Raw genomic sequence first — 14,612 nt, 5'->3', positions numbered from 1 at the left:
AGCCAGTCTCTGTTCCACAAGGAAATATTTTTATTTGAAATATTGAGAAATATAAGCAACTGACTTACTAAATATAAACTTCTTCCTACGCCATTAAACAAATCTTTACATAGAATTACTTATTAATTAAATGGATTTATAACAATAAAATCATTTTAATCCAAGTATCTGTATCTATCAAAGAAAGCAATTAACTACAATTAGTTGAAGAACACTTCGGGTAGTACACTATTTATGCAACTGAGGAACTTAGATGACAGAGCTCTCCTTGCCGACACAACACTTGAGGCGAACAGGTCAATATCAACAGTTAAATTGTTAAACTTACCCGCCGCCCTAACTATAAAGATGTTCCCTCTGTAATTGGTGTTGACTTTAGGCGTATACAATAGGTGCATGTTTTTAGCGTCTATACATACGGAGATACACTTTACATAGTTACTCAGGACTTAACTTACGCTGCAGGTAAATTCATTAAGTATGTAACATAAGGAAGAAGGTGGAAATGCTTGCATCTTGTTAAGTAGACAAGTATGAAGCTCTTAGCTTTATACTGAAGATGTGTGATAAATTTATTTTGTTTGAGTTCTATACAATTGCTATATACGGCATTTTATAGTCTTTGTTAACGGGAATATTGTAGCATACTAATGATGAAAGATTTTTAAAATCGATCCTTAATTTTTGAGTTTTCGTTACAAAAAAAAGGAATTTTTCTCTTTGTAATATTACTAGCCGGCCCGGCAAACTTCGTACCGCCTAACAGTCGTGTTACTTATTAGATGAAATTATTTTATGGTGTTATGAAAGTACAATGATTACAAAATATATTAAGTTCACTACTACCACCGAATTGTACCCAACGATTCGAAGTTCCTTGATTTGTTGTACATTGCAGTCAGTTCAGAATATTCCACAGTTTATACAAAATAAATGTCTAAATACACGCCTTTAATATTTGACAAACAATATATATGTCAATAACTATTGACATGTTTCATTAAAATCTAAAGTGCGCTATTATTCCAATATTTTGGATATGTCTATTCAAAACCTTAATTTAAATTTAATCTTGTTTTGAGGGAAGAATTTCCCATATCAACGAGATGAATATTAAATATTTGACAGTATGACAGTATGAACATATTGTAACGGATTTTTTTTCAATATTATTAATAATTTCGTACAGACAGTTAAAAACAACACATAAAACCATGGAAATCAGTCCAGTCGTTGTCAAATTATGTTTTTATATCTATAATTATATTATTATACATGATAAGTACGCTCCATAGGAGTTTTTTTGTTAGCAGAAATGTAAATGTTACTATAGATAAGCCGTCTTGTGTCGTTGTGATTGTAATCTCAAAATAATACTTGCAAAACACGTCCTTGCCGTAAATGCTTTTTGAATCAATTCGCAAAACTCAATTTGTAGGGTAAAGACCGTCCCACGAGGGCCGAATGAAGTGAATCGGAGAGCTTATCCTCTTAGCCTTCAAATTATTAGCCCAAAGAACGACGATATAACTGACGAGGAAAAGTGGCTACAGTACAGAGATTGCGTAGTCGTGATTTTCTTTATGCCCTGCAAACATTGTATGGGAATAAAGCAGGCCAACGGATAGACCGAATTAACTGAGTCATTCCGGATTTGTACGAAGTAACTCGATTAAAACTTGCCTTGTTGATTATGCAAACGATGTAATGAAACAGCAACGGTAATTCTTTATTTGGAATTTGTTTGACTCAGTTTGGACGTTGGTTTAGAGATATTATAAATGTTTTAATGGTTGAAAAAAGCTTCGTGTGTTTCGGTCACACCGTTAAGTTCCCAAGTTCAAATCTATGGAAAAATACTTAAAATTTAAATCTGTTTCATGATCATTTGTCAATCTAATAGGCAAGTAGGTGATCAGCCTGACACAGGCCGGGGTCTAAGGCGAGCCGGTTTCCTCACGATGTTTTTCTTAACTGTTCGAGCGAATGCGCACATAGAAAGTCCATTGGTTCGGGGATTGAACCTATGACCTCAGGCATGAGAGTCGTACGCTGAAGGCACTAGGCCAACATTGCTCTTTAAAGGTAAGCACATAAAAACAGATTATGTTGATTAAAATTGAGTATGTTAAACATATAGCTGCTAAGCAATGTTATCAAAGTTATACCTTTCACCAAAGCATCGTTTTTTCAAAAGAGCAGTTTATAGTGTATATATATTATACATTACAATAATATATATATATATATATTAAATTCGTTCATTCGTTGTGCAGAAGTTGTAAATAAGTACTATATATATATATATATGGAACTACATATACTATATGCGTTTAATTCTATTCGTAAAGCCAAACCTAAACATTGAATTTTATACTTTTGCCAGGTGATTTTTTTTATTAATTGTATTTTATTTTTATACATTTTATTAGATTTTTACTCACTTTAATAGATCTGAAACGTCTACCACTGTCTATCAATTTCATTAGTCGATTACATCTTCTTCCAGATTAATTCTTCCGGCGATCTTAGCTTCATGTAGGCCAAATGCAGCCTCACATAATCCCATTTTAATTAAACTCCACCCATCTAGCCGAGATTAATCAAGAGCCTCTCAGGATGCCTCGACTGAGTCTTGTTTGCTCACCGAATCTGACCTTAGCTTAAGCCAAATTGGTAACAACAGATATTGCTAAACATGCTTACAATGCCAATTCGCTTTAAAAAGCTTATTAAAATTCTTGTATACGCAATGTAATACGCTCTTACATTGATAGTTAATGTTTACATTAAAATTTTAATTATTTTAGATTTATTTAATTAATTTTAAATAACTTATCGATTTTCAAACTACTACATATGCTCGTTTTACCAAATTAAACATTTATCACATTTTATAATAACACAAAACTTCGTAGTAAATATATTTTCTACGACATCTTTGAAAATTAAGCAACACTTACACGGAATATTTTAATTTATACGATCTGGATACAAGTCTTTTTGCCAAAATTTTCTACAAAATTATACCTTACCAGCTGAAACTATATTGTACGAGGTGTTTTACCTTAATGTGTTTCTTATCTATAAATCTAAAACCTGACCTAGACCAAACTAAGTCTAATAGTACAATAATACACTGCTCTTATCAGATAAGAAAGCGTGTAATTACTGTACTAATAATTATTGTAACATCATTCGACTTGACGGTTTGCATACATGCAATACACGCGATGTATGAAAATTAAAATATCAAGTGATTCTTGTCACTCTTGTACCAAAACTCAAATCAAATTATCGTCACAGGAATAAAGTACATCTACTTAGATGAAATCTAGTTTTAAATCAGCCCTAAAATATTTATTTATCTATTTCTTATAGAACTTTTAGTAACAATTATTCGTATTTTTTATTTACTATAGTCTCCTATACATACACTGTTAATTTTTACTAGTATTATATTTTCGACTGTTATTCTTATTACATTCTTTTTCTTTTTTGGCATCTGAGGCGCACACTAACTTGTATGGTCTCTGGCAGAATGAGCAGCGCTGTGGAACATTTGTGCTTCACAGTATAATGCTGAGACGGGGCTAGTTACAACCACAACGCACACACTTAAAATGTACCTTTATATTTTTTTGTAACCTTTATTTTTTGATTACAATTATTATTTTGTGTGTTTCGTTAGTAATAAATATTATGTCTATGTATATTTTTATAGTACATAATGCATTGCATTGGTGACATCACAATATATGTATATAATAATTAAAGGGCAAGCAATTTAATCTCATCGTTTACTACTTAAAATCCATGATTTCAGCAAATACCTTCTGAAACACGTACAGGATAGTTTGGTATTCATTGAAGCGGTACTAGATAAGTGGCGTTAAAAAAGGGCCTATCAGTTACAGGGTCGATATTAGACCTTTAATTTCTCGCGTGAGAGCCACCAGAAACCTTCAGAAGGTTATATGAAGGTTTGAGCGAGATTTTGATAACGTTTGATCTCGTTTATTCGGCTCATGGATTTTGGATGTGCGCCTATCGGCTTGTACACAGCTGTAAATAAAGGCGATTGATTTCCTTCGAATTTCCTCGTTTTTGTGGGAATGTTTTCAAGTATTTATCTTGTTCTAAATTAAGATGGATTGTTTAGTGGAAGTTTATAAAACAAATATGATTTATTACTTTAGTTTAAATAAAATAAAAGAGCAGTGTTGGCCTAGTGGCTTAAGCGTGCGACTCTCATCCTCAGGTAATAGGTACGCTCCCCGGCTGTCCACCAATGGGCTTTCTTTCTATGTGCGCATTTAATATTCGCTGGAACGGTGACGGAAAACTTCGTGCGGAAACCGGTTGCCTAAGACCCAAAAAGTAGACGGCGTGCGTGAGGCACAGAAGGCTTATCACCTATTTGCCTATTAGATTAACAAATGAACATTATATTGATTTATATTTTATTTTATTTAAAAAATAAAACAATGGCACTATAACCTTTTTAGGTCTGGGCCTCAGATTTCTGTAATGTCTGGAGAATTTACAACAATTTATATATATTTCATTTGACATTACTGTCAGACATTGTCATTATATCTCTTATAAATTAACTATGTCAAATTCAAATCAGTTCCAAATTGTTATAACTAGAAGTTCATTTGATTTGCTAATATCCATAAATTAACGACTATTCTATGGTTAATGGTAATAACGTATCATTATCAAATAAACTACTCGTAATTACTGATTTGACTTTGACGTTGTTAATTATAAGGTCTGTGACATAAAATGACAAGGACAGCTGACAGTAACGCCGTTGATCCGGCATATATTATGATTACTAATTGTAATAATGTTTTAAAACAATTTGGTAAAGGTACTTATAATCACCAGTGGAGGAACTTATAACAATTGAAATCAGCCAAAAAGCGTTTATAAAAAACATGTTGAAATGATTATAAATCAGTTTATCCTTAAAAACATTCCAAACAATTTGGTACCCCAAGCAATCAATCGTAAAGTACATCGCCAAATGTAAGCATGAAATATAAATGAAACCTTACTCCGTGACTCTCGTCCAATTTTGTTAAAATCAATTTATAAAAGTACCCAAAGGATTAGATTGTTCGAGCTATTCTCCGCCTATCTACTTCAGATTGATCTTTCATTCACAAGAGATAGCGGTAGTTAAACTTGTTATTAATCCAAATGTTATCCAAAAATTACCATGAAATTTTACATGTATTTTTTTAAAGCCCGCATTTTCAAAGCGTACATTAAGACACAAGTCTGCGCGTTTTCCGCTAAAAAAAAACTCCCTTTGTCTCTACTCCCCTCTTTGAAGGCACTCTTCTTAAAGCCTCAGCTAACATCGGAATATTGGGCGTTGACATATCGAATGACGTCCAGTTTCGCGGTCATTTGGAAGGGAAGGCTAAATTAGCCTCCAAAAGCTTGGTGTGCTCAGCAAGGCGAGACGGTTCTTCACTCCGGGCCACCGCTTGCAACTATATAAAGCGCAAATTCAGCCCCACATGGAATACTGTTCTCACCTCTGGGCGGGAGCTCCCCAGTACCAGCTCCTTCCACTTGACCGTATTCAACGAAGAGCGGTTTGAATCGTCGACGACCAATCACTTTCCGTGCGGCTTGATCCCTTGGCGTTGCGTAGAGATGTTAGGTCCCTCTGCATCTTCTACCGCATTTACCATGGGGAGTGTTCAGAAGAGTTGTTCGGTCTAATACCCGCAGCTGAGTTTCATTATCGGCATCAAGGCAAAATACAAAATACCATCCGTATCACCTCGACGTCCGTCGTTCCACAACTGAGCGTTTTCTAGGGCAGTTTTTGCCGCGCACCACCACTTTGTGGTACCATCTGCCCACTGAAGTATTTCCGAACCAATTCGACTTAGGGTTCAAGAAAAGAGCGTACCAATTCTTGAAAGGCCGGCAACGCACTTGCGAGCCTTCTGGCAATGTGAGTGTCCATGGGCGGCGGTATCGCTTCACATCAGGTGAGCCTCTTGCCCGTTTGCCTGCTATTACATAAAATAAAAATATAAATAAATACATTTATATTATCTCGTAAACATTGATAAGCCATTGCTTGTTTATTTTCTACAGATTGTTATATTACAAGTCCAGCGGATATGACCGCGACTGTCTTAGTTATATTAATAATAACCATTTGTTCTCGGAAAATATATTCAATATAATGTTAAACGACTGAATAACAATCCGGACTAACAGCTATGGTCGTAAACAAAACTGACTACCGGATGTCACAGCGAGTGTACCATTGCCTTATGATGTATTTATTTTTCAGCACATTGAGGACACCATTAGAATAACGCTACATAAGACTAGGTTAATGATAATGCATCATTGTTGGGAATGTTTCTAGGTACTTAAAATAATGAAATAAATATGAAACGCAAAATATGTTGTTTTTGAAGAAAACACTTTTTTACCGGATTGAAGCTATGTTTTTATAAACTTATAATTATTTTACATAATTTTAAATTTCTCATTTAAATGTGTAAAAGCTATGTTAACTAAAGAGAATACTATGTTGTTTTTGTTTTTTATTGAAAACACGGCTGGATAAATTTAAGTAATTTAGTACTTGTGTTTTTATTCTTTATAAGCTATAAGTCTCTCAGAAGAATGTTCTATATATCTACTAAATATGTAGGCTAAGTAATAACAATATTACGGTGAAACGAATTTTGCGGGGGCAAGTTCTAATATTTTCCGCGGTTTTTGATATTAATATTATGCCGAATAATATGCATCAAGGATGACATATTTATATAAAGTCAAATATTCACATATTTTAGCTATGAACGTCGTCACCCACAACTTACGAGGTCATAACCTTTCACAGCGCACAAATAAACAGACGGCAATAATTTTTGAAGTAAATTGAAAACAAACAGTTCGATCCAGGTATTTGAAGCTCAGTGGAATACACTTTGGTAGATGGAGGAGATTCGTTTGAGCGATAAATGCCTGCAGAGTCGATACACATTGTAATTGAAATTTATTTAAATTTGTTTTGAGTTTTAATTTTGATCTTGGAAAAATTATGTTCACCTCCCCCGTATTAAAATTATTTGACTAGTAGCTTGAAGTTCATGATCGCAGTTCAAATGGTTCAAACTTATGTTGCATAGACATATTAAAAAGTAATATCGTTTCATAGAACAGGGGGTTACAGGCTCACCGGATGTTAAGTCATACCCCGCCCATGGACACTTAATGTCAGAGGGCTCGAGAGTGCGTTACCGGCCTTTGCATTGACACGCTCTTTTAAAAGTGCAGTGTATTGCAAGTTATAAAGTTTTGATTAATACAGTACACCATCTGTTATTTTATTTAAATATTTCGTAATCTATACAGAATTGGAGTATCTCAGTAAACTATTATGTTCACAAAAGCGACGTTACGGAAGTAATAAATCCAGGCTCTATTTGTACTTTACACCTCCGGTACACCGCAGCCCACGATACGGAATCAAAGGGACGCGGTCACATTCTGTTCGAAACTTTCCTGAAGGCGTTAAATAGTACGCCTAAATTGTCTGTGTTCTTCCATTTTTAAATTTGCACAGAACAAATTATTTTCTATTGCTACTCACTTTTTGGTATTTGTGCTCTGTGAATATAGATACTGATTGACATTGACATTTTAACAAGCCGAAAATACGGTACAAAAAATCAGTCACTACAACCCTTATACTTGGCCTCAGTATATCTGTATCGTGATATGTTTTTTACAAATTCCTTCTGTTCTCCTACGCCGCTGACTGTGTAAGGCAGGCCAGTTTCCTCCTTCACCGTACGAGAGAGTATTAAATATGCTTATAGAAAGCTCAGTTTCAAACCTACTACCTCAGGGATGGGAGCCGCACGGCCAAGCCACTATACCACACTACCAATTTTTCTTCGTTACTACAAAGTCAAATAAATAATTCTACAATATCTAGTATCAGACAGCCCAAATATACCCATATGATATTTTTTACTCTTGTTATATAATTATTCTTATATAGCCTAAGGAATTTAATTTTTTAGTTGAAACTTAATTTTCACTAAAGCTTTGTGATAGTTAAAACTCCTGCATTTAATGATCTGAGCACTATGAGCCAAGTTGTCTTCATATATTAGCAACTGCAAAGTTCGTACGAGCTTTTGGTAACAATTTTAATGCGGGGAAGCTTTTGAAATGGATACTGGACTAATATCAACTGCTTTGAAACTCTAAGTGCTTTTGTAGACAATAATAAGTTTCGCTACCACTAGTACACTGTTTCGTTTGTAAATTTATGCAAATGCTAAGTGATATGCGGTGAGACAGTGTACAGAAGTGTAGTTAGGAAAGCTTTCATAGCAAAATGCTGACAGGTAGGTAATCTGTCATAACAGTGACAAATATTCGTTGACTTGAAAGTGTAATAATTTAAATTCAATTTAATTTAAATATAGTTTTAGCTTTCATAAGATTTTTAATTTGTATTCAGTCCCAGCATTGCACAGCTGGATAACTATTGAAATATTATATAGAAATATTGATAATATTTTTACTTTGCTCTATTGTCAAAAGTTACGCGATATAGGCTTTTTTATATAATTTTCTTACGTCATACGTTACGTTATTGTGCAAGTTTTATACTGGTTACATTATCATAGCTTTCTTTTGGATGGATAATGTGGAAGTCTAATGGATTAGATTATATCATTATCGAGTGTATTCTTTTCTTATGCAATGCAACAAACAAATCATACCTCTATATAATGTTAGTGAAGATCGAACATACATAAAATAACGTTCATCAAACATGATATCTCTTGTATATATATCAACTACCATATTTTATATATACAGGAGATAGATAGTGTATTATAGGTCAAATACTTTTAAAATATTTTTACCATTACCATTTACCAAAATCTAAACTGGCACGCCCATGTTGATGCAGTAATAAAAAGGATACGTAGGTTAAGCTGGATTTTTTGCAATCTACGTCATGTAGCGGAACCAAACATCATATATACCGTGTATAAAGCATTAGTTCAATCTGTTATCACCTACTGTATCACAGTGTGGGGTGGTTGTGCGAAAACCAAAGTTCTAGCACTTGAAAGAGCTCAGAGAGCAATTATAAAAATAATGTTACTAAAAAATAAAAGTTTTCCAACTGAAGAGTTGTACAAGTCTTGCAAACTACTGACCATACGCCAGCTCTATATTCTCCGTTGTGTCCTTAGGAGACACGCAACCTCTCCACATAGAACAGACACACTTCAAAAAAGGACCCAACATAATATAATAAGCTACACAATTTGCAAGACAATCTTTGCACGTAAGCAATACAACAATCGCTCAGCTTATCTCTATAATAGTTTAAATAAAACCCTTAGCTTTCATAATCTTACATACCATAAATGTAAAACAACTTTAAACCATTGGCTCGGTACACTTAACTACAACAAAACAGAAGCATTGTTAAATCATCTAATATAATTTTTTCCTTAATCCATCTTTTCATGCAACACGCGCACACATTTGTTTCGTCTTTCACAAACACATTACATAGTCATCATAATATATTCATATATTTGTTTATTTTTATTCATTTATTTTTCTTTTTTTTTAAACCAATTGTGTTGGTTGATTTAAAGAAGAGCGAAGCTTCCCTGTCACAGGTCTCTGACTTACTAGGGAGGCCTCTATCTGATGTGTATTGTACATATATCTGAACAAATAAAGAATTTTGAATTTTTGAATTTTTTGAACCATAGGTACATATACCGACAAGCTTCTTAAGCACTAAACAAGGGAGTGGGGGAAAGTTTGCGCATCGTACACAGCGCGGGACATAAACGTCAACTGATTTACCAATCACGCGATCGACACGTCACTCTCCCGCCGCCAAGCACCTCCGCCCGCCACCCCTACCCCTCCCAGTGATACCTAAAAATCGCTACTGCGCAGGCAAGGACATTTATTCAAGATGTTTGCCGGTATCTCTAAAATCAACGTTACTCTACACTAACATAGGTAATTATTAAAAGTTTTTTGTGTATTTGGTACATTTCGTATCCACGTAAACACGCTCAACAAATAGTAACTTCTTCACTGAAAGTAGTAACCTAGGGAAATGAAGATGACATGATAGTGCAAAGTTCTGTTGTCGAGTTAACGCGTCTAATAACACCGTGTATACATTAGTATTAATGAGAAAGGATGTGGGGACTGGTTATTATAAAAACTAAAGTTATGAATGAATGTTATGAAGGTCTGATTGCTTTGGGGTTTACTAAAATATTTTTTAACATCCTATCCACATTTGCGTTATATTTATACATACATACAATTATACTTTTAGGTAAAAAATCAAATACAATATATGAAAATCACACAAGAAAAATAAATAAAATTAATTCTGAAACTAATGTAGGTGATGTAGTCCGGACGAAAAGAAGACATATCAAAGATATAAAATAAAAACCAATAAAAAATAAAAATTAATTACAGTGTCATCGCCATCAGTAGTCATCCAAAGCCAGTTAAACCTTGTTAAAATATCTTTTCAGTAGCTAAAAGGTCACCATTGACCTAGTATTAGTGAACACTATTAAGCTCCCTAGAACACGCCAAAATCCCAATAAAATCTGCAGGAAGATTACGAGTCTATATTAAAAAAAAACAAAAATACCATTTGTATACTTTAAAAACTGATCGTAAAGTTTCTTTACTGCCAGTACTTATGACAAGAGTGTAAAGCGGCCGAGAAGTAGCAATAAACTCTCCGTCGCTATTGAATCGTAAAGTTTTCTATTTCATAAGATACATATGCAACCATTACTACCCTATGATCGTAGGCGGTATCTAAAAAGAAATACAATCACTATGCACTCACGCGTGTGACGCCCCTCGACAAAAGCAGTATTAAAAACTAGTACGTTTGTTAAGAACTGGGATGAGACAGGTATTTTTATCTTAAAAGGGTTCCCCGAATAATTGTCATATTAAATATACACGTATTGAAACAAATTAGTTTTTATACTACACTAAACCTGAAATATTAAAGCGTACAGCTAATTCTTGAAAACAGAAAACATCCAACGCTAATGTTCGCTAATAAACAACCGGTGCACTACATTAGCACCAAATGAAGAGTGTTTCTTGTTAAGCCATATTCACGCTCCATTCTACCTCACGAATTACGTTAATCTAGACTCAAATTATTCGATCCTTGACTATTGTCGTTGTAGAGTATTCTGTAAAGTATTTGCATTCTACTTAAATGTTTAAATTATTCGTATTGTTTAAATATAAATCGAAAAGCTGTAAATAAACAAGCAGTTTATATATTCTGAATAATAAACTCTCAATAGCTCGTTACATTGTATGTGGAAGCCCGAAACAAACCTTTAACGAACTGAATGTTGAGTTAATTTTACTTTATATTAATGTCTTCAAAATCTTAGCTTCTTAACAAATTTAGTTAGGACAAGTAAGACGTATTTGTTCTTATGCGTTATTACGCGACATATGCGTTTATTAAAAAATATATATTTATAAAACATTATGTTTGAAGAAGCCTTAACAAGCGCTCGAGTTAAGTGCATAGCTAAATATGAAATATCATAATAACGCAGCCCGCTTTATTATGACGTATAGTGCTTACTTATAATAAAGAACTAAAACCAGCTTCCGGGAACTAAATTTTAGCTAAAAATTTTCAGCAAGGTGTTTTAATGGAATTTTATGATAACACCATGACGATAAGTTTTGTTATTTTTAAAACAGAGAAAAATTTAATATCGAAGTAAAATGCGATAGAGAGAAGTGATTATAAACACTAACAGAAAACTATTTTGTATGAGTCACTTTGTATGTACAGGAATTTTTGTGTCACGTGATCAATTGTGAGCTTATTTAAGCTCAATTCCAATATCCAGCTCTAGATCACACCTGGAAAACTCTGTCATGTTCATAGACAGTCACTCAAAAGAGTGGCTGAATGTAAGAATTTGGGTCATTGGGTTGCAGAGCATTTGTTTGATGGCGTTGATCTGGAGGGAGAACGTAGAGCGTTAGCCGTAAGGACTAATATGCCCGTAGGTTTTGGACGAGATGAGCTACCAGTCAGAATTATTCCGTTCAAGGCGTATTGTCAGTAATTTTACCCGAGCAGTAATTGAACCGGCTTTACCCAGAGATTAGCTTAACAACAGATAAAGATTGCTATTATGCTTACCGAGGTTCTGCAGTTCTATTAAAATGCTAAATATCAATTAATAATATCTTAAATGTGTTGATCACATAGAACACGCATATCTTAAAACGTTGATATATCCATGCCTCGCACATAGGATTTTCATATTATGTAACTGGAGGCCAACGGGCAAGGTGGGTCAAGAGTAATGTTAAGTGATGCTGCCGCCCGCAGTCATTCACATTGCCTGAGGGCTCGCGTTGTCATCGTTTTAAGAATTGGTACGCTCTTTTCTTGAAGGAATCAGTCGAATTGGTTCGGAAATACTTCGGATGTCATCTGGTTCATAATTTGCTTATGAACTGCCTAAAAAATCTCTCATTTGTGCGGTAGAAGATGCAGAGAGACCCCACTGCGGAATGCCAAGGGATCCAGCCGCTTGAACTTCCATCCATCCGTGTATCCATAATCGAATTGTTACAAAAAAAAACATTCACGCCATATTGAGCCTTACTGATGATTTATTTTGGGCCATTGTATTTCCGCGCAGTAATTAATCCGACAGATCCACGAAAATATTGCATTTATAATTCGGATGCTTTATGGTCGTATGACGGGATATTGATGGAATATTCATCGGGTTTCAATCGCTTTTTAAACTGCACCGATCATGTCGATGTCTATCCGACTGCGGTGAATGAGTTAATTTTGCTACTTTAATAAATTTACTGTCTTTATATAGTGAAATAAGTCTTACGCTCAATAATTTTCATGTAAACGTGAAGAGCTTTAATCGAGAATCAGTGGCGCTACAGTCTTGCAGATGAATGTATAATTTCCTGATCAGTTGGTTTTTCTTGGCACCTAGCCTTCTGCCTGACACCTTTCCTTCACCGTACGAGCGGGTGTTAAGAGCGCACATAGACGAAAATGTTGGTCGTGAGCCGGGGATTGAACCTACGAATCATGGATTGAGATTAAAATATATTGTTTAAATTATATTTTTAAAGCAAGAACCTTCTGTATCTGCGACATGATGTATAATTTAATATGATAAACAAAAAGAATGTTGATCATAATTTCTTAGTAAAAACTGTATTATATTTTATTCTTACCCTTTAAATTTTTTATCCAAGTCCGTAATTATAAAATTGGGTTTTGCTGCTGTAACTAAGAATATTTAACAGATAAATTTATTATCATTATCAGTGGCACTCCAACAATTTTTAGGTCTAGAATTTCTCAGATATCTGTATCTGTTTTATTGATCAATTCCAATATAATAGACAATTTTTTGACGCGATTTTTTCCTGCACCATTCGAGCGAATGATAAACGTGCACATGGAAAGAATCGAACCTTGAGCTCAGGGATAGGGCCTCTGCTATAAGTATATACTTTTAAAGAATAGTAGTCTAGTACTCTACCCAACTTTAGTATTCTTTGAATAAATATTTATCTTTAGATTATATATTATATAAGGTATGTTTTAACATACGGCAATGTTCGTTTACCAAATGCGCAAACTTCAAACTAAGCAAATCATCATACAAATTGATGTTGTTTATACCACTTTGATGATATATTCAAATATTCTTAACGCTGTCCCTTTAATCATAGACGTACCCTAACAAGATCAATTTGTTGTCTAATCACTTATTCATTAATCTCGCTACCGCTAATTGCAAGTCCAATCATTCTTTATTAATATTGATTGAGGGTACATAACTTTGTTTTATGACTTTTAGAAGCTTTAAAGAGTATCCCGTCCACCAAGCTGAACTCCTGAATTATTTACTGAAAACAAATTGTTTTAATTAAAATTAATGTTTGATCTTATTAATAATTTAAAATATTTTTTCTTTTAATTTCATCTTGCAATCAAGCATGAAAATAGGCAAATACGTCAAAATGTCAAACGTCTCTTCAGATATCTTTATTGAGTTCATTTTTGTTAGATATGAAGTACTTCATATTGATGGAGGACGAACAAACTTTATGCTGAATCTATAATAAATTAGATTTTTTTTAATGATCCATATCGTACATAGGTCATGAATGGGTCGTTTTGTATGCAAGGTTTCTTGCACTCTTACTACGAAGCACTTACTATATCAGCGGGTCTATGAGAATCCAGGACCTACTTATAATAAACTCAGTTTTTTATCGCGGAGGCCGAACAAACAACAACCACTATTTAAGCCTCGACTTGTGTCTCTCGCGCAATATAGCCAAATAATATTCTACTACTAAGTAACCTTTATCATGAGCACACTTACACACACTTAGGTGAAGGTGTGTATGTATGTCACACAAAATCCATTGGTGCACAGACGGGATCGAACCTACGACCTCAGGGTTGAGAGTCGCACGCTGAAGTC

The 14,612-nt window shown here is 34.1% G+C and overlaps 1 protein-coding gene across 1 annotated transcript in view; it reads left to right on the top strand.

Moving 5' to 3' along the window:
• Positions 1 to 14,612, top strand: part of LOC123707498 (nephrin) — a 354,939-nt gene that overhangs the window by 299,072 nt on the left and 41,255 nt on the right. The gene's annotated exons all lie outside the window — the stretch shown is intronic.

Source organism: Pieris brassicae, chromosome 3 (assembly GCF_905147105.1).
Source record: "Pieris brassicae chromosome 3, ilPieBrab1.1, whole genome shotgun sequence".
In the NCBI taxonomy this organism is placed as follows: domain Eukaryota; kingdom Metazoa; phylum Arthropoda; class Insecta; order Lepidoptera; family Pieridae; genus Pieris; species Pieris brassicae.
The sequence above is the reverse complement of the archived record's forward strand: the minus strand, read 5'-3'. Positions and strand labels throughout refer to the sequence as shown.